Here is a 20,830-nt window from a genome sequence, read left to right as displayed (position 1 = left end):
TCAACAAAAATGTTTGAAGATTTTGCTTTTTCTTTGAATCACTTAGCTAATATTTAGTTGTATAACCGCTGTTTCTAAGAACTGCTGGACATTTGTGTTGCTCGGAGTCAACCAACTTCTGGCCCCTGTGAACAGGTATTCCAGCCCAGGATGATTGGACTACATTCCACAGTTCTTCTTCTCTATTTCTTGGTTTTGCCTCAGAAACTGCATTTTTGCTGTCACCCCAGAAGTTTTCTATTGGATTAAGATCCGGGGATTGGGCTGACCACTCCATAACGTCAATCTTGTTGATCTGGAACCAAGATGTTGTACATTTACTGGTGTCCTTGGGGTCGTTGTCTTGTTGGAACACCCATTTCAAGGGCATTTCCTCTTCAGCATATGTCAGCATGACCTCTTCAAGTATTCTGATGTATTCAAACTGATCCATGATCCCTGGTATGCGATAAATAGGCCCAACACTGTAGTATGAGAAACATCCCTATATCATGATGCTTGCACCACGATGCTGCACTGTCTTCAGTGTACTGTGGCTTGAATTCAGTGTTTGGGGGTCATCTGACAAACTGTCTCCGGCCACTAGACCCAAAAAGAAAAATCTTTCTTTCATCAGTCCACAAAATGTCTCTTTAGGCCGTCAATGTGCTCTTTGGCAAATTGTAACCTCTTCAGCACATGTCTGTCTTTTTTTTCAACAGTGGGAATTTGCAGATAGCTTGGCCTCACATAGGTGTCTTCTAACTGTAACAGTACTCGCAGTACTCTAACTTTAGACCTTCTTTGATCTTCCTGGAGCTGATTGTTGGCTGAGTCCTTGCCATTTTGGCTATTCTATCCATTCGAATGGTAGTTTTTCGCTTTCTTCCATGTCTTTCAAGTTTTGGTTGCCATTTTAAAGCATTTGCGATCATTTTAGCTGAGCAGCCTATCATTTTCTGCACTTTTATGTTTTCCCCTCTCCAATCAACTTTTTAATCAAGGTACGCTGTTCTTCTGAACAATGTCAGGAATAGTTATGGCCTTGCGGTTCGCCCAGCGGTCTGTTCGCTGTGAACTTTACTCATTCGCCGAACATGTGAACATATGGCGATATTTGCCGGCGCCATATTCTTTTACATTGTGAAGAACTTTGACCCATGACACATCTATCAGGTGGGACAGGACATCCAATTGAGACATTTCAGCACATGGACCTATCCCCTACCTTTATAAATAAACCTGATCTGGCCGCCATTTTACATTCAGTCTTTTGCCAGTGTAGGGAGAGGTTGCTGTGTGGAGCACGGACAGGCTGTTGGGGACAAAAACGCTAGCTAATAGGGCCACAAAAGTCAGTTTAAGGACTGGTATAGGTGTGATATTGATAGGTGTGATACACAGAGGGGTGTGATATACTTATAATATACTTTCTAACATAGAAAGCACATTATAGTTGATTTGTATTGTGCAGCAGTGGTAAGCAGTTCTGCAGAGATATAATTATTTTTTCTAATTTTTTCTAACTGGTGTGATATACCAGTCGCCCCCTAAAAAAACTGATAGAAGCGGGGTGTTATATACTAATAATATACTTTCTATATAGTGCATTTAGATACAGCAGCATTTGTTAGCGATTTTGCTGCGTTCCCTCTGCTACCCACAGTGACAAATAACTGGTGTGCGCGTGCGCGTACGCGAAAATTATATTGCCGATATTTCGCATTTAAAAAAATAATGAATGGAGATCGCAAATTCGAATAATACATCTGGTATGTCACTGTCCATGTTGTGGGACTATTTGTGCACTTCTAGTAATTTCTTGGCTGCGAATATGAGCTGAAGGTTTTTCAGGTTCGTCTGCAATTTTTAAAATAAATGGGACCCGCTGCAAACTTGCGGTTCGCGAACATTTGATTGCGTTCGCGAACCGTCCCGGCAGATGTTCGTCCATCACTAGTCAGGAACGACCCGTTTTACTCAGAATTTCAGAGAGAAATGCACTGTAACCAGCATGTACAACATTTGCTGCCTTCTTTCCTTTAAATGAGGGCAATAATTGCCACCTGTTTTTCAAAGAATGAATGACCTCACTCATTGAACCCCACACTGCTATTATTTTGAACATGCCCCTTTCAATAACAGTTTGAATTGCAGAGAATCAGCAGCATGCATGTCATGACTGTTGGGGTCTGTTGGATTTCTATTACTCTACTACACCTGCTAGTAAATTATTTGCCATGTAGAAATATAATTTCTACCAAAAACAGTGATTGATCAGGTTAGTGTGTATATATTTAGATGTTTGAAGTGTCCCATTTACACACATGTTGGACGCTGCAGGTGGCCCAGTAGGAGTTGGATACTTCCCTTTTGTACATAGAAATACAGCATGAGATTACCTCTGTAGTGTCTCGCAAGACTCCTGGCCATGATGGCTTCCCGGGTAGGTAGTGCAAGTTATATTTGGAGGAACCTAGTTCTTGATTATGTAAGCTCTTTGCATACTCATTACAAACTACTGTATGTCTCTGCCTCCATCTCTCCATGAGGCCACTATTGTAGTGATTCACGAATTTGGGAAGCCACTTGATCTGTGTAGTCATCAGCCCATATCTCTCATCAACCTTGATGCCACAATTCTGGTGATAGTGCTAGCTTTGTACATGAAACCCACTGCTCAGATAAGGTCTCTCTGATTCGATCCCACTGCAGAGGTGCACCAGACATGGATGTCCATTCTTGCCCCTGTTTGCATTAGTAATGGAACCTTTATAGTCTGTTAACTGTCCTAAATTAGAGGGATGGGATTTTGCAGGCACCACTGAAAAGTTGTCACTGTAAGCAGATGGCCTTCTAGTCCACCTGGGGGACCTTGGACTATCTCTTGAGACACTACTCGATGTGGATGACTATTTTTAAACCGGATTGCTGGTTCTGTTTGGTGAATGACGTTGACTGCGATGCTTTCTCCTAAAGCTCAAAGCTATTTATAGTAGATACATTCAAATATTTAGGAATTGAGATACACAAAGATGTTCAAGTTTATTCTCTTAATGTGTGCCCCACTATGGAGCATATTGCCCACAAGCTCAAGGCCTGGGTGAACCTGCATCTTTCTCTGGCTGGTCGAATTAAACGGTACTGTGGCCCAAATTGATGTACCTCTACAGAGTGACTGAATGTGGCATTTCCTAAATCTTCTTCTTTCATTGCAATTGACAAGTTGTTCATTGTTCGTGTCCCAACAAGGTTCCTAGATTGGTTAGAGATACTTTAAAGGCATCATATATCCGTGGTGGTGTGGCTATATTATTTAGCTACACAGTTAACTTGCGCTACTTGGTGGACTCCAATAACCCAGTGGTAGTTCTACAGGCTGCGCAATTTCGCTGCTATGAAGTGCTCGCTAACCTTCTGTAGGGAGCAGGAGCGTATCCAACTCCTTACTTTACCACCAATATGACTGCAGTTGTCATGGCATGGAACTCCTATGAGATTTGGGGAGAAATGAGGGACTGAGGTTTGGTCTCTTGTTATGCCTCTTTGGAGCAACTTTAAGCTCCCTGAGCTGTTACAGGGGTCATCCGGGAACTTTGTATTTATGACCTAACCCCACGAACAGTAATTGGCATCGAGTTGGTGCTTCACTGTGATAAATGCCAGAGATTGATTAATTCAAATAAAATGGCTGCATGGAACTTAACACCAGTCCACTTGCCGCGGATGCGTAAACTTGCTTTCAACATCTGTACGTTAATACACAGGATATGAGACTGTTCTGTCATTGCCACCTTTTAGTCTGGGGTACATGAGTTTCTAAAAACTTCAGTGTGGTATTGTTACGGACAGTGGGTGTGGAGTTAGGTTTATAGCCAAAGGGCATTGTTCTGGCGGTCCCTGGTATTAACCCTTTAACCCCTGTACAGGGATCTGGACTTTACCGCAAGGAACCAACCAGACTGCTATCTCCTGGTGTAGTTGGCTGCTGACCCACAGGGGCCAGAGCCACCGATGCGAAGCACCAAGGACACAGGCAAAAGTGTGTTCTGAAGACAGGGCAGGCTGAATACTTGTGTATTCCAAATAGCAGTTCCAAGGTAACGGAAGTCTGTACAAGCGCAATCCAGGTCACAGTTTTAAGGTCGGGGCAGGCAGCAAGGAGAAGAATCGGAAGACAAATAAGGTCCGGACACAGATATTCAGAGGAGACCACCTTCACTAGTTACTAGCAAGGAATAACCTCAAAGCTCAGGCGATGAGGTGGAACCACAGCCCAGCTAAATAGGTTGACTGATCATTAACTTAAAGGGGTTGTCCGTTTTCAAAGCTGAACCTGGACATATCCCCTTCTTTACCCCTCCAGCCCCCCTGATATGAGCATCAGAGCATTTCATGTTCCGATGCTCTCTTGCCCTGCGCTGAATCGCATATGGCAAGGGCTTTTTCTGCAGATCCGTGACGTACCAGGTCTCTGCTGGGCGGAGGCTTCCACCTAGCAGTGTTGCCAGTGACGTCACCGGCACTAATGGGCGGACTTTAGCTACACTGATCCTCCTCCTAGTAGTGTAAAAAAATGTAAACAACAAAGCCCTTGCTCTGCGGAAGGCAGAGCAAGGGAGAGCATCGGAGCATGAAAAAGGGATATGTCCAGGTTCAGCTCTGCACCCAGACAACCCCTTTTAACCAACACCTGGGCGTAGAGAAAGCATTAACTCTCGCAGTGTGGAAGGAAAGTTTAGATTAATAATCTTCTGATCTTCGCTCGTGTGAAAGGGGCCTTAGGCCTCTTGCACACGACCGTGGTTTGGTTCTGCATCCGAGCCGCATTTTTTGCGGCTCGGGTGTGGACCTATTCACTTCAATTGGGCCGCAAAAGATGCTGACAGCATTTTGTGTGCTGTCCGTATCAGTTTCTCCGTTCCGTGGCCCCGCAAAAATTATAGATAATGTCCTATTCTTGCCCATTTTGCGGACAAGAATGGGCATTTCTATAATGGGCCGTCAGTTCCATTCTGCAAATTGCAGAAGGCAAACAGGCGGCATCAGTGTTTTGCGGCTCTGCAATTTGCTGCCCGCAAGAGGCCTTAAGAGTTTTTCTAGGCTCCTGACATTGAATATCTATCAGGACATCTTATTAACCCAATTCACAACTGCCATATGTATAGATGCGTGCTAACTGCCTATGCACCCTGCATTTAGCAAGTGCATCTACATTTGCGGATGGTCTTTAATCCAAGCGCCGTAATGTGATCGCATTAAAGCTCCAGCAGTCTAGCAGGAGCAGGTTGGGTCTTGGCTGTAGCTGGCCAGCTAAGACCTTTCCTAGGTTGCTAATATAGCTTATATGTTTATACAGCTAGACCTGCTAATAACCTTAATACAGTTCCTATGTTTGTGTGTTAAAGACAAAAGCTGAGTTATTTACAGTGACTTCATGTTTGGATGTCATATAACTGATATATAGCTTTTTTTTTTTTCTGGCGGAACGCACCGAAACGGCGTTCCGCCACCTTTTGACATCGCAGCCTGCCATGCTCCAGCATGGCAGGCTGCGATGTATCAGCGGGGAGGGACTGGGAGGAGGAGCTGGGGGCCGGTGCGTTCACTGTGCTCCGGCCCCGTCGCTCCAGTACAGTTATAAAATGTGTAAAATTAATAATTATTCTATACATGCTGCCCCCTCTGTAGTATAACATTTAATATATTTATCCTACTCACAGGGCTACTGTTATCGTAATGCAGGCTGGCCGGGCAGACGAGCGGCAGCATCACTGACTGACGTCACGTGCCTGCCCGGCCTACTTTATGAATGTATACTACAGAGGGGGCAGCATGAATCATTATTAATTGATACACATTTTATAACTGTACTGGAGCGGCAATGGGGGGGGGGGGGGTCTGCGGATGGCACTGTTATGGGATGGGGCTGGTCTGTGGATGGCACTATTATGGGGTGGGGGGGGTCTGTGGATGACACTGTTATGGGGTGGGGGGGGTCTGTGGATGGTATCCCCAGAGCCCCCATAACAGTGCCATCCCCAGATCCCCTGTGTGTGTGTGTGTGTGTGTGTGTGTGTGTATATATGTATATAAAATAAAATGTTTACAGAAGCAGAAAAGATAATATGCCTTTTAAGATTCATTATATGGATATGAGGTAAGCTCAATGACACAGCAGAAACAGAAAGCATAGAGTTAAACTGTTGTTGCCGGGCAGGGGTCTAGACCGATCACAATCAGCCTCACACACAGCCTGTGTGGGAATTTCCCCTAGCAGGAGCTGCTAGAATCATTATTTTATTACCAGAGAGAGGAGCTGAACAGACACACTCCATTAAGGGCTGTGTTTTATGGAAGCAGAGAGGCCAAAATGGGTATCTAAATCAGTTATATAATGTTCCTACTGTTAATATAGTGAATAGAAATGTATACTGATCTGGTTATATGTATGTTTACTTACAGTTCCACCATACTGAGCCATACAATTGCAAATTAAAATTCCATATTGCAATCCAAATTGCATACAACCATACAAGATCATACTCAATCAATCTGCAAATAGTTACTGCTAACTGCATACTGCAAATTGTGACCAAATTCAGCAAGTACAACTATTAGTTAGACCTCAGATATACCTCAGAGCGATCATAAACTGCTTAAATAACTTAGTGAGAGTACAGATACTCAAGAGAGAAATATATCCACCATTTTATGTTGAATGACAAGATTGAACAGTTGAACCACCATTTTATGCATACCGCCATTTTATGCTCCTTTATTCAACACATGTTATGTACATGGCCTATCTGCTGCGGAAGCGGTAGTGTTATATATGAAGAAAAGTTTAAGTTAATAAAGAAGTTATTTCAAGCATTTGGTGTGCTCTTTTAAACCTACTGTTTCCATAGAACGGCACTAGAGGAATTACAGAGTAATAGACAGTCTGGTTAGACTAAAAGTCAGAGATATCAAAATTCTTCTAATGCCACAGCGCAAAAGGCACTTCATAGTGTTGCGCCTGCCACATTGGCTGTGAGTGACAGGCAGGGAACCAAGGGGTGCATAGCTTTCAATGGGTGCCAAGCGATGAATAGAGGAAGCAGTATGGCTGCTTATTCTATTGGAAATTGCGGAACGCACATGGGCTGGTATCCATGTTTTGTGAATCCGCAAAACACTATGTTCGTGTGGATGTAGCCTTAGGGTCGCTAAATCATAAAAATGCCTGATCATTCAGGCTCAGTCATGAAAGTATTAATATCCAATCGGTGAGGGACCAATACCCTGCACCCCCTATGATCAGCTGTTCCCTGCAGCCTCTGGTGCTGGAACGAGCACTTTGAATGGAACAGGAAGCTCAGCCCAATTTGAAGTGTGGTGGCTGTGCTAGGTTACTGCAGTTGAGCTCTCATTGAAGTGATTGAAAACAGAGTTGCAGTAACTCAGCACGGCCACTACACTTTGAACGGGGCTGTGCTTCCGGTTTCATTCAAATTGCTAGTTTCACCGTCTGAAGCTGCAGGAAAGCTGCAGATCGGTAGGTGTGTGGGGTGTCAGAACCTCCCACAATTTTAGATAATCCTCTATCCTGAGGATAGGGTATCCATGTCGAGAGCATAGAAAAACCCGTAAAGGATAGATCTTGCTTTTTTTTTTTTGTCCTGTAAAACCCATTTAAAAGCCCTTTTTACAAGGGCTGATTGATGATTGTCTGAATGAATGTTCGTGCCCTGTGTGAACATGCCCAGTGATCAGATGATCAGTGCTAGTTTGTTTGCATCTATTCTGTAGGCCTAAAAATGTTTGTCAGCAGCACACCTACCAGTATACACTAGGGTGTGCAGCCAGACAACCATGCACTCTAAGGGGGTTTGAATGAATTTTCATTCATTCATTCATTCATTCATTCATTCATTCATTCATTCCCTCCCCTCCTGATAACTGCAAAGTTAAAAATTTGCCCCCAATCTGCATTTTTATTTTAAAGGACTTTTATGGTGGTTTCACTTTTTTCAAAAAATACAAAAATAAATGTCCCACCCCCACCCCCCCCAATCAGACCTCAGATCAGACTCTTATCAGACAGATGGCATTTGTTGGCTGATTGCATTTGTGATGCATCAGTATAAATGATCATTAGCAGCAGATCTCCCCGTGTAAACGGGGGACGTGTCGGACAATAATGGAAACTAACGGATGTGTAGAAAACTGTTGGGAAGGATTATTCGTGCAGCCATTCATCACTGATGGTTGCCCAATTTAAAAGTTCCTTTCAACAAGCGCTGATTGGCTTGCTATTTTGCCAAACAACGCATGTTCTGAGCATTTATCTGCCAGCCTATAAAGACCATTAAGCTGGCCGCTCACATTGGATGTGTATTGGCCGACCTCGCCAATTTTGGTTTGTTCAGCTGTGCATGGTGGATTCCTGACATCAGACGTCATAAGTATCGGGCATGTTTGATTCCATTGCCCAATCCTTTTGTTAGCGGGGAGCCAAGATGCTACCAGAGGTTTTCTCCGCTTGGCCGAGCTATCTAATCTGTGTGGCCAGCTTTAGGCTGCGCGGCTCTTCTGGTTTTAGGATAAAGGTTACTTCTGTTTAAAGTCACTACAGGAGGTGATATCGCTGTTAACTGAGACTTGCTGTTGGTTTGTTTTAAGCTGCATGATGGATCCCCACTGACCTCTGCACTTCACAACTAAGTTTATCTCTTGTGTGATTATCTGCTCTCCTCCTCCATGACAAATGTATCGCACCTCACCAGCCCCGTCGGCTTTCTGGGAGGCAGTGAAGAGTAGTCCACTGCAGCAAACAATAGTGTACTGCCTTTTATTCTATTTGTTTCTAAAGGCTGTATTACACAGCCCGATGTGGCAGACTATTGTCGGGAAGGAAGCGCTCCCTCCCAGCACCAATCGCCTGCTCGGGAGTGGAGGAGACTGCTGCTATTACATGCAGTGTTCTCCTCCCCAGCGTGCGGAGGGGCGATCGCTATGCCATCACTCGTCCCCATGCTGTATAGTGGTTTTCCCGGCGGCAGATCATGATTAGACAGCACCCCATTTTGCAGTTTTTTTTATTTATTTTTGTCAAGATTTGGATTGCCCAATAAACTAACGTTTGCTCTTTCATCGGGAAGTCGGCGGTAGTATTAGGCCTCATTCACACATGCGTGGATTTTCACGGGCCACAGTCTGCGAAAACCCGTCCTGCTGAGTGCACGGCGCTATTGGTTTCTATGACGCTGTGCGCGTCATGCCACTGTACAGTAATACACTCTTATAGATCATACAAGTGCAATACTGTACGGCGGTGGCACGAAGTGCAGAGTCATAGCAACCAATGGCGCCGTGCACTCAGTAGGACGGGTTTTAACGGACCGTGGTCTGTGAAAATTCACGTACGTGTGAATGAGGCCTTACACTGCAAGATGATCACTAACGAGCGTTCATACAAATACTCGTTAGCAATCACCTGCCGAAAAATTGGCAGTTGTAATGCAGGCTTAAGGCCGTGATCACATCTGCATTGTGAACTTTGGCAGTTTGTTCATTGTATCCCGTGTAACTAGATCCCCATTCTCTGCTTTCCGGTATATGTGCTAGAGTTTGCAGATGTGAACACAGCCTAATATTGGCTGCAATTTTTTTCTTTCAAAACTTTTTCCAAAAGGCCAAGATCTTGGGACCTGCAGGAGCATATTTTTTTTTATATAGATGAGTATCAGAGAAGTACTCAATCTTCTTGAAATGCCAAGGAAAGGGAGTACTACTTAAAAAAGACTGCAGTTAGTCTCATTAGAACCTTTGTCCATAGGTCCTATTACAGTATGTGGACATCACAGAAGGGGGGCCCCCACCAGAATACCCCACCCCCACTTTAATGAGCCAGAGAGAATGGGGCAGAGGGTGTTTAGATCCTCTACAGCCACCACCACAGGGGAAACAATGCATGCAAATGCATGGTGTCCTTTTAAATAAATGGGCTGTGATGTATGGACATGCCAGGCCCTCCAAAAAGAGCATACCTCCCAAGTTTTTAGAAGGTCAGAGAGGGACAATTTTTGTTCTGTGTGAAAGATCCATTTTCCGTGTGTGTGTATGTATGATATATATATATATATATATATATATATATATATCAATGTGTGTGTATATATTCAATGGTTTTCTTTTACACAAGAGCGCAAGAATTATCTTAATATAGAAATTTCTACAAGGCGGGCTCTAATACAGAGAGGAACCAGACACGCACTTTCTGGATTAATATTGTAACTGTAATAATGCAAATCTATATTTCAGATCAAAAACGGGGATGTTTCAGGAACAAAGAGGTTATAATACCGCTACATGCAGGCTCAGCCGGGATGGCATGTGTTATCAATGGGAAGATGGATACAAAGGATTGGAAATTCAGTATGCCCAATCCTTCTGTCCCCTTAGAGCTGACATGGGGCGCAAGTCAGGACACCGCCACTAGCGGATCAGCTGACCCCACCAGCTTGCTTTTCAGTCTACGTTTGCTGAATGTGTATGAACACTTCAAGCTGCCCATCAGCCTTGCCCCAGGTCATTCTCGGAATCTAGTACAATGCTCATACAAGTCAGATAAAATCCAGACAGATGGACAGATGACTGGTTATACAGCTGAATGGCACTCCCAGGAACAGCTCAGGTAAGTCTCCACTTTAAAACCCTTTAGGCGTCTGAAGAAACGTTCCTATGAACATTTGTTCCGAACTATGGCGGTGCCCAGCGAGCAGACGAACAAGAGTACTAACGATCGTTTGTCCCTATACAGTACCATTGTTGTTGCGTGAAGATAGCAGTTAACGAGCCCCGATCAACAATTGCTGCTCATTACAGGCAGAAAATCTCCCCTGAGGCATACAATGACCCCATGTATGTACAAGCCTCCTGACCTCCTTCTCTGAACATCTAATATCGTGTGTAAGTAGGCAAATGATGATCGACCTGCAGCCCCATAAATATGCGCATAAATGAGCAACCTTTGAAATACTCCATGTCCAGCCATACTCATTGCTTTTCATCCTTTAGGCCTGATGCACATGACTGTATTTTTCATCTGTGAGCTATCCTCATTCTGACCCATTCATTTCTATGGTTCCATGCACACGTCAAAAGTTCTGTGTGGCTATTCTGGAAATTACAGTACATGCCATAGTCTTGTCAGTATGGTGGACGAGGATAGTCTTTTCTATTGATAGAAGTAAGAAAAATGCAGATTGCACTGAAGGTATCCGTGACTTGTGGACACGGCCATATGACTGAGTCCTTACTAGAACTCTAAGTGAATCTCCCTGATAAGAGTGACATCTTTCCTTGTATTGCTGTGAATGCTTTTAACAAGTCGGCCACTGTCCGGTCACAGATTCTCTGCCTACCTATTAAATGTGCTGCCCTGTGCAGAGCTCTCCCTTTCTAGCAGGGGGACAGCTGCCACCACAATGTCCCCTTAGTTTAGGGATTATTGGTGCATTGTTATTCGCTGGGAGCCTCCTTCCTGTTATCATACAGCCATGAATGGTCCCTGACTTCCAGTGTGATGGTAATCTCACTGTAGCAGATCTATTCTCCTTATCAAGTCAATCATGGGAACTCATTAACTGGTTAAACCAAACTTCTGGTTTCTGGAGTGTTTTTTTTTTTTTTTTCTAAGTTTTCAATCATTGGGTACTGTAAATACCTTCAGTGATTGAAAGTATGAAAAAAACAATTTTTACATATAAATCGACTTGTTTTATCTTCACATTTAGGCCTCCTGCACATGAACAGGCCATGTTTTGTGGTCCGCAAATTGCAGATCCGCGAAACATGGATCCCGCCCGTGTGCCTTCCGCAATTTGCGGAATGGAACAGACGACCCATTATATAAATACCTATTCTTGTCCGCAAAACGGACAAGAATAGGACATGATTTATAATTTTTGTGGGGCCACGGAACGGAGCAACGGATGCAGACAGCACACTGAGTGCTGTCCGCATCTTTTGCGACCCCTTAAAATTGCGGCTAGGATGCGTAACCAAACCACGATCGTGTGCCCTAGAAAGACCCTTAGGCTTCTTTCACGCGGGCGTCACGTGTAAGGGCCGGATAGAATGCGGGTGCGTAGCGGGAAAATGCGTGAGTGCGAAGCGTTTTAATACATTTTGCACGTGCGTGAGAAAAATCTGCATGTTTGGTTCCCGGACCCGAACCCGGACTTCTTGACAGAAGTTCGGGTTTGGGTTAGATTTTGTGTAGATTGCTATTATTTTCCCTTATAACCATGTTATAAGGGAAAATAATAAATTCTTAATACAGAATGCTAAGTAAATTAGGGATGGAGGGGTTAAAAAATACAATTGAACTCACCTCATCCACTTGTTCGCGAAGTCCGGCTCGTCTTCATTCTTCTTCTTTGAGGACCTGGGAGGGAAAAAGGACCTTTGGTGATGTCACTACGGTCATCACATGGTCCATTACCATGGTGATGGACCATGTGATGAGTTCAGTGATGTCACCAAAGGTTCTTTTCCTCCCAGGTCCTCAAAGAAGAAGAAAAGACAAGCCGGACTTCGCGAACAAGTGGATGAGGTGAGTTAAATTATTTTTTTTTACTCCTCCATCCCTAATTTACTTAGCATTCTGTATTAAGAATGCTATTATTTTCCCTTATAACCATGTTATAAGGGAAAATAATAAAGATTGGGTCCCCGTCCCGATCATCACCTAGCAACCATGCGTGAAAATTGCACCACATCCGCACTTGCTTGCGGATGCTTGCGATTTTCACGCAGATTTTAAAATCCACACAACAGGTCAATTTCTGCACCTAAGGGAAAAAAAAGCAAAGTGTATATGACATTCATCTACTCTCACAAACTGCAGAAAAGCCACACGTTATCCTCATTGTGTGCAGATACTCTTCAGGTACCTGCACAAGTTAAGAAACGACCCAGAAAACCATGTGTAACCCGCAACGTGTGCAGGTACCTGAAGAGTACTTGCGCACAATGAGGATAACGTGTGGCTTTTCTGCGCAGATTTCGTGTAGAAAAACCACAATATAATACAGTACCAGCAAAGTCTGTGAGAGTAGACGAATGTCATGTACACTTTGCTTTTTCGTTTCATGTGGAAATTGGCCTGCTGTGAGGATTTAGAAATTGTCAGTATGTCAATTATGTTAGTTTTTGTCTTAGTTTTTTTTTTTTCTCCCTCTATAAGGCACAGATGATACAGATTGTGCCACGGTGCGTTCAGTGAAACTCGCACCTTTTCGCAAACAAGTTCAGTGTTGTCTGCAATTGCGTTAAGTGTTTTTTTTCTGCGCGGGTCAGTTTTGATGAGTCTATCGTGCACGTGGAAAAAAACCTGAAAACTTAAAACAAGATCTCCCAGCAACCATCAGTGAAAAAACACATTGCATCCAGGTTACACACGGATGCAATGCGTTTTTCACTGAAGCCCCATTCACTTCTATGATGCCAGAACTGTGTGAAAAACGCACACTATAAAGTCATGGCTGTAAATGTTGACACCCCTGAAATTTTTCAAGAAAATAAAGTATTTCTCAAAGAAAAGTATTGCAGTAACACATGTTTTGCTATACACATGTTTATTCCCTTTGTGTGTATTGGAACAAAACCAAAGAAGGGAGGGGAAAAAAGCAAATTGGACATAATGTCACATCAACTCCAAAAATGGTTTGGACAAAATTATTGGCACCCTTACAAAATTGTGGATAAATAAGATTGTTTCAAGCATGTGATGCTACTTTAAACTCACCTGGGGCAAGTAACAGGTGTGGGCAATATAAGAATCCCACATGAAAGCAGATAAAAAGGAGAGAAGTTCACTTAGGGCTGTTTCACACGAGCGAGTCCATTGCGGGAATCGAGCTCTGTGAGTGGTGATCCTCCGCTCTGGACTTGCAGGAGCGCACGGCATTATCATGATTTATAATGCTATGTGTCTCTGCTTGACCTTATTTCTACAGAATCATACTGTCAGCTTTATGTCACTATGATTCTGTGGAAAAAAGGCCAAGCAGAGGCACATGGCATTATAAATCCTGATAATGCCGTGCGCTCCTGCAAGTCCAGAGCAGAGGATCACACTCACACACGGAGCGTGATTCCCGCAATGGACTCTGTCGTGTGAGACAGCCCTTAGTCTTTGCATTGTGTGTCTGTGTGCGCCACACTAAGCATGAACAACAGAAAGAGGAGAAGAGAACGGTCTGAGGACTTGAGAACCAAAATTGTGGAAAAATATCAACAATCTCAAGGTTACAAGTCCATCTCCAGAGACCTAGATTTGCCTTTGTCCACAGTGCACAACATGATCAAGAAGTTTGCAACTCATGGCACTGTAACTAATCTCCCTGGGCGTGGACGGAAGAGAAGGTGTCAACGCAGGATAGTCCGGACGGTGGATAGGCAGCCCCAAACAAGTTCCAAAGATATCCAAGCTGTCCTGCAAGCTCAGGGAGCATCAGTATCAGCGCGAACTATACGTTGACATTTAAATCAAACGAAATGCTATGGCAGGAGACCCAGGAGGACCCCACTGTTGACACAGAGACATAAAAAAGTAAGACTACATTTTGCAAAAATGAACTTGAGAAAGCCAAAATCCTTCTGGGAAAACATCTTGTGGACAGATGAGACCAAGATGGAGCTTTTTGGTAAAGCACATCATTCTACTGTTTACTGAAAACGGAATGAGGCCTACAAAGAAAAGTACACAGTACCTACAGTGAAATATGGTGGAGGTTCATTGATGTTTTGGGGTTGTTTTGCTGCCTCTGGCACTGGGTGCCTTAAATGTGTGCAAGGCATCATGAAATCTGAGGATTACCATCTGATTTTGGGTCACACTGTAGAGCCCAGTGTCAGAAAGCTGGGTTTGCGTCCTAGATCTTGGGTCTTCCAGCAGGACAATGACCCCAAACATACATCAAAAATCACCCAGAAATGGATGACGACAAAGCGCTGGAGAGTTCTGAAGTGGCCAGCAATGAGTCCAGATCTAAATCCCATTGAACACCTGTGGAGAGATCTGAGAGATCAAATTGCTGTTGGGAAAAGGCGCCCTTCCAATAAGAGAGACCTGGAGCAGTTTGCTAAGGAAGAGGGGTCCAAAATTCAGAGGTGTCAGAAGCTTAATGATGGTTAGAGGAAGCGACTGATTTCAGTTATTTTTTCCAAAGGGTGTGCAACCAAATATTAAGTTAAGGGTGCCAATAATTTTGTCCAGACCATTTTTGGAGTTTGATGTGACATTATGACCAATTTTTGCTTTTTTTGGTTTTGTTCCAATACACACAAAGGGAATAAACGTGTATAGCAAAACACCTGTTACTGCAATACTTTTCTGTGAGAAATACTTCATTTTCAGGGGTGCCAACATTTACGGCCATGACTGTAGAAGATATGGAAATTTTTCCTGAATGCAGAAATGATGCGTGAAAAAAACGTGCATTGAAATGAATGGGTCAGGATTCAGTCCGGATTCTATGCGTTTGCTTAACGCATCGCACCCTCGTGTGAAAGAGGCCGAATACCATGGGAAGTTTTTTGTCTTGTAACGTATGCAGGTTTGGTGCAGAAGCACACAGAAATCTGCGTGGAATTTCATGCGGATCTTGCACATGTGTATTTGTATGCAGAAAATCTGCTCCAAAACTGAAAAAAGCAAATCCTCACTATTTGTTGTGGTTTTAGTGCAGGGTTTTGTTTTGTTTTTTGCACATTTTTGTGCAGATTTTCTATTAAACAACCACCTTGAAGTCTATGGGGAAAGCTGCTATCACTGTATAAGGTGCAGAATCGCACAGTTGACATGCCATAGTTTTTAAAATCCATAGGGCAGGTAAGTTTCCACATGTAAAACGGTATTACACTGTGGGTTTTCTGCATGAAAAAAACTCCACGTAATCTGCAATGTGTGCAGATATCCTCAGGGTGCAGAAAATCCACATGAAATCCACACAAGAATGCGCATAAATCTGCAGTTTATTGTGTATTAGGGTGTTTTTTTTTGTTTGTTCTTTTGTGGATTTGATGCGGTTTTTTTCACCGCTCTCGCTCTTTCATTGAAAAGGGAGAAATCTGCACCAAAAATAAAAAAATTTAAATGGCAAGAACAATTGACATGCTGCAGATTTCAAAATCCGCACAGCAGGTCAATTTCCACACCTAAGGCAAATTGTAGAATAGACTTGTTTAATCTCGTACAGTTTGCTGGTGCTGTATTATGCTGCGTTATTCTGAGCTGAAAAACCACACGTAATTCGCATCGGGTCCATGGAATAGTCGGCGTACTGACCGCGTGTTCTGGACAAACCACGGCGCAGCTGACCCAAACTGCACCATGCGTATGCGGCGGTAGATTCCCAGTCACAGGACAGGCACTCTCCCATCAGATATTACCAGAAGCGCTCATACTCCTCTGAGACCAGCCTTGGGGGTCAATTCACACGCAGCAGACTGGTTGCAGAAATTTGTGCCACTGAAACCCTTTCCATCCATCTTAATATGGTTGTTTCTGCAGCAAATGGGTTTCTGTAATCCCCAGGCAGATTAATGAGAGCTCAAGAAATTTCTGCCACTGTCTGCCATGTGTGAATTCGCCCTTGGGGTCCGTAGTCTCCAGGTGGAAGGTGGTATCCAGCAGGGTCCATATCCCTGGCCTGCAGGTTTATGCTCCCACCACTCCCTTGCTGAACTCTACAGTACATAAGAAAATGTAGGACCTTGCAGAATTCCACGACCAAATGGACAATTCAGACCAAACTTCTCCAGAGAAAAGTCGTGTCCGCTCTTCACATAGTAGCTGCGTCCAGCTCCGTGTCTAGTTAAAGGGTTAAAAGAAGTGTTCTCTAGTTTGAGACAATCATTTGGGCAGGACATGTTCACATCCAGGAGGTCGGTGACCTCTGTGGGAAACAGATGTCTGGCGCACAGCGAGTGCCTGTTTTTTGTTAAATCTGTGTCTGGGAGAGCTGGGTGACGACTAATGGCTGACGCTGCAGCCCTCGTAGAGATTGCACCACAGCTTTGCACACAACCGTATCCGGTTTGCCATCCTCAAAATATGGATGCAGTCCGTGTGCAACCCGCAATTTTTTTTTATTTCGCGGCACCCTCTTAGAAAAAATTAAAAAAAATTGTTGTCCACCAAACAGACGAGAATAAGTTTGTTCTATAATGTGCGGCCCGGCCACACGGATGCTGACCGCACCAGGGTGACCTCCTTGAGCTCTCTGTGGTGTGGGGGAGGGAAAGCGAGAGCGGCTCTGTGCACTTCGTTATTTCTTCCAGTCCGATGCTTAATATTTAAGTGTGATGTTTGCTTATATGGGCAAGAGGATGATTCTGACTTTTGCAAGAGCGTTTTCAAACTTGACTAGAACTGCCCTTTAAGTGATGCGTAGCAATTGGTGGAATTCCCCCCCCCCCCCCCGGCACACGCCTGTATGTTCTGCCTCTTGTTAATATTGAGGACTAGGCGGAACGGTGACTGCGTGATGAATGGGAAAGGAAAAAGGTTGTCTGAGGATCGTCCTCCTGACATTCCCCCGTGCTGACTGTGAGGCGTGGTGTCCTCTGTGGTGAACGGGGCTCTCCGAATTGCGCTGTAGCTGGTGTCTTTCTGCCGCAACCTATTTTCCGGATCTGTAGTAATTGCTGGTACAAGGTTTTATAGGCAGTGCAATGGGTCACACATGTCTGTGAATGGAGTCCTGACAGGTTCCCATGGTAATATTCTAGAGAACTGATGTTGCCTTGCATCCCTCTGAAGTTGCTGAGATGTCGGAGGCATTAACGCATTTTGCCGTGCGTCATCCTTTAATTTTTTACACTTGTGTGGGAGCAGCTCTGCGGTCCTTACACAGTATGACTGCAAAGATCCGTCATTATACTGCGGCATATACTGACGTCACAATATACTCCTGACATGTTCCTCTGACAATGGCATGGATCCGAGTATGAACAGAACCTAATGATGACCTTCAGGGTGCAACTGATTATTTTCAGTTTAACGTGCAGCCAGGGGTGGACTGGGAACATAAAGTGACCCTGGCAAAAAACCCGGAATTAGACTTACCGGGAATTCAGTTTCCATGAAATCACCATGACGGCCACAAGGTGATTGACCCATGACCTCTGTGGGGGCAGGAAACAGAGAAGAGGTTAAATTGCCCCCTCCCACCACCGCACCTCAGTGTTCCAAAGATATCAAGTGCCAGAAGTGTCCTAGTATTTACCAGTATTGCACCATACCAGAAAAATACCGGTGAAAAGAAGGGGAGGGAATGTATGGGCCGTCATGGTGATTTCATGGAAACTGAATTACCGGTAAGTCTAATTCCGGTTTTCCCATATAATCACCATGACGGCCACAAGGAGAGTTATAAAATTATTTTTTATGGGTGGGGGCAACCGCTTGGAGAACCTTCTGACCAAAGGAGAGGCCAGAGGTTCCAGACGGTAATGTTTTACAAATGTGTGAATACTAGACCAGGAGGCGGCCCTGCATATATCATCCAGGGAGGCCCCTGCTCTTTCAGCAAAGGTAGTGGATACAGCTCTGGTAGAGTGAGCAGGGCCGGCCTTTGGGGTGTGCGGGCTGTGCGGCCGCACAGGGCGCCATAGCAACAGGGGCGCCGGGCGGCCGACAGCCCGCAATGTAATATGGGCAGGCGAGGCGGCACTTATGTTTTCCCACGGGGCGGGCGGGCCCCCGCCCCCTCCATCTCCCCCTCCCCTGTATTCAGCAGGGGGCGCACGTTGCGGTTTAAAAAAAAAAAAACTTCGGGCGGCTGGCGGCGCCCCTCATTCTGCGCCGCCTGAGTGGCTGAGCCTGCCTGCGCCTGCTGTGTGCTGTTAGTGTAGCGTGGCCGAGCTCTGTTCGATCCGCGGTACAGGAGCTTTTGTTTCCTGTACCCGGCCGGACTGACAGGAAGTGCTCACTTAGTGTGCACTTCCTGTCAGTCCGGCCGGGTACAGGAAACAAATGCTCCTGTACCGCGGATCGAACAGAGCTCGGCCACGCTACACTAGAGGTGGAAATGAGAGTGATGGGAGGGGGGGGGGGGGGGAGGAGAAATAATGAGAGTGATGGGGGGGGGGGGGGGGGGAGGAGAAATAATGAGAGTGATGGGAGGGGGGGGGAGGAGAAATAATGAGAGTGATGGGGGGGGGGAGGAGAAATAATGAGAGTGATGGGAGGGGGGGGGGAGGAGAAATAATGAGAGTGATGGGAGGGGGGGGAGGAGAAATAATGAGAGTGATGGGGGGGGGGGAGGAGAAATAATGAGAGTGATGGGGGGGGGGGGAGGAGAAATAATGAGAGTGATGGGAGGGGGGGGGAGGAAATAATGAGCGTGATGGGAGGGGGGGGAGGAGAAATAATGAGAGTGATGGGGGGGGGAGGAGAAATAATGAGAGTGATGGGGGGGGAGGAGAAATAATGAGAGTGATGGGAGGGGGGGGAGGAGAATAATGAGAGTGATGGGAGGGGGGGGAGGAGAAATAATGAGAGTGATGGGAGGGGGGGGAGGAGAAATAATGAGAGTGATGGGGGGGGGGAGGAGAAATAATGAGAGTGATGGGGGGGGGGAGGAGAAATAATGAGAGTGATGGGAGGGGGGGGGGGGAGAAATAATGAGAGTGATGGGAGGGGGGGGGGAGAAATAATAAGAGTGATGGGGGGGGAGAAATAATGAGAGTGGGGGGGGGGAGAAATAATGAGAGTGAGGGGGGGGGGAGAAATAATGAGAGTGATGGGGGGGGGGAAATAATGAGAGTGATGGGGGGGGAGAATAATGAGAGTGATGGGGGGGGGAGAAATAATGAGAGTGATGGGGGGGGGAGAAATAATGAGAGTGATGGGGGGGGGGGAGAAATAATGAGAGTGATGGGGGGGGGAGAAATAATGAGAGTGATGGGGGGGGGAATAATGAGAGTGGGGGGGAATAATGAGAGTGGGGGGGGGAGAATAATGAGAGTGATGGGGGGGAGAATAATGAGAGTGATGGGGGGGAGAATAATGAGAGTGATGGGGGGGAGAATAATGAGAGTGATGGGGGGGAGAATAATGAGAGTGATGGGGGGGAGAATAATGAGAGTGATGGGGGGGGAGAATAATGAGAGTGAGGGGGGTGGGAGAATAATGAGAGTGAGGGGGGTGGGAGAATAATGAGAGTGAGGGGGGGGAGAATAATGAGAGTGATGGGGGGGGAGAATAATGAGAGTGATGGGGGGGAAAATAATGAGAGTGATGGGGGGAGAATAATGAGAGTAATGGGGGGGGGGGAATAATGAGAGTGACAATGGAGTCCCCAGAGCCAGACTGCAGCCAGAGTCCAGATCATCTTATTGTCCTGGTGGTAAGTAGACAATGCAATATGTTTATTATTTAATTGTTTAGTTATTAATACTACATTGGAAACTAATTTTCTCAGCTGGACACCGGCCGACATGCGCTGGGAGCCTCACCAGCGGTTAGGGTAGGGAAAAAGCACTGGCCCGTACGTAAATTTTTCCCTTCCCTAACCGCTGGTGAGGCTCCCGGTGCATGCGCAGTGTCGGCCGGTGTTCAGCTGAAAACATCCATCCGATCACTGCGCATTGGCCCATAGTTTTTCCCTACCCTAACCGCCGGCGAGGCTCCTGGCGCATGCGCTGCTGTGAAATTTCCCTAACCTGTCGTTGTGCGGCTGCGCGATGCTGCACACCTCCTCACGTCATGTCCGGTGCGACCGGAAGTGACGAGGGTAGGGAAATCTCACGAACTAGGGAAGTATAACATTACACCGGCCTTTGGGGTGTG

Source organism: Bufo gargarizans, chromosome 2 (genome assembly GCF_014858855.1).
Source record: "Bufo gargarizans isolate SCDJY-AF-19 chromosome 2, ASM1485885v1, whole genome shotgun sequence".
NCBI classification, from domain to species: Eukaryota; Metazoa; Chordata; class Amphibia; order Anura; family Bufonidae; genus Bufo; species Bufo gargarizans.
The sequence above is the reverse complement of the archived record's forward strand: the minus strand, read 5'-3'. Positions refer to the sequence as shown.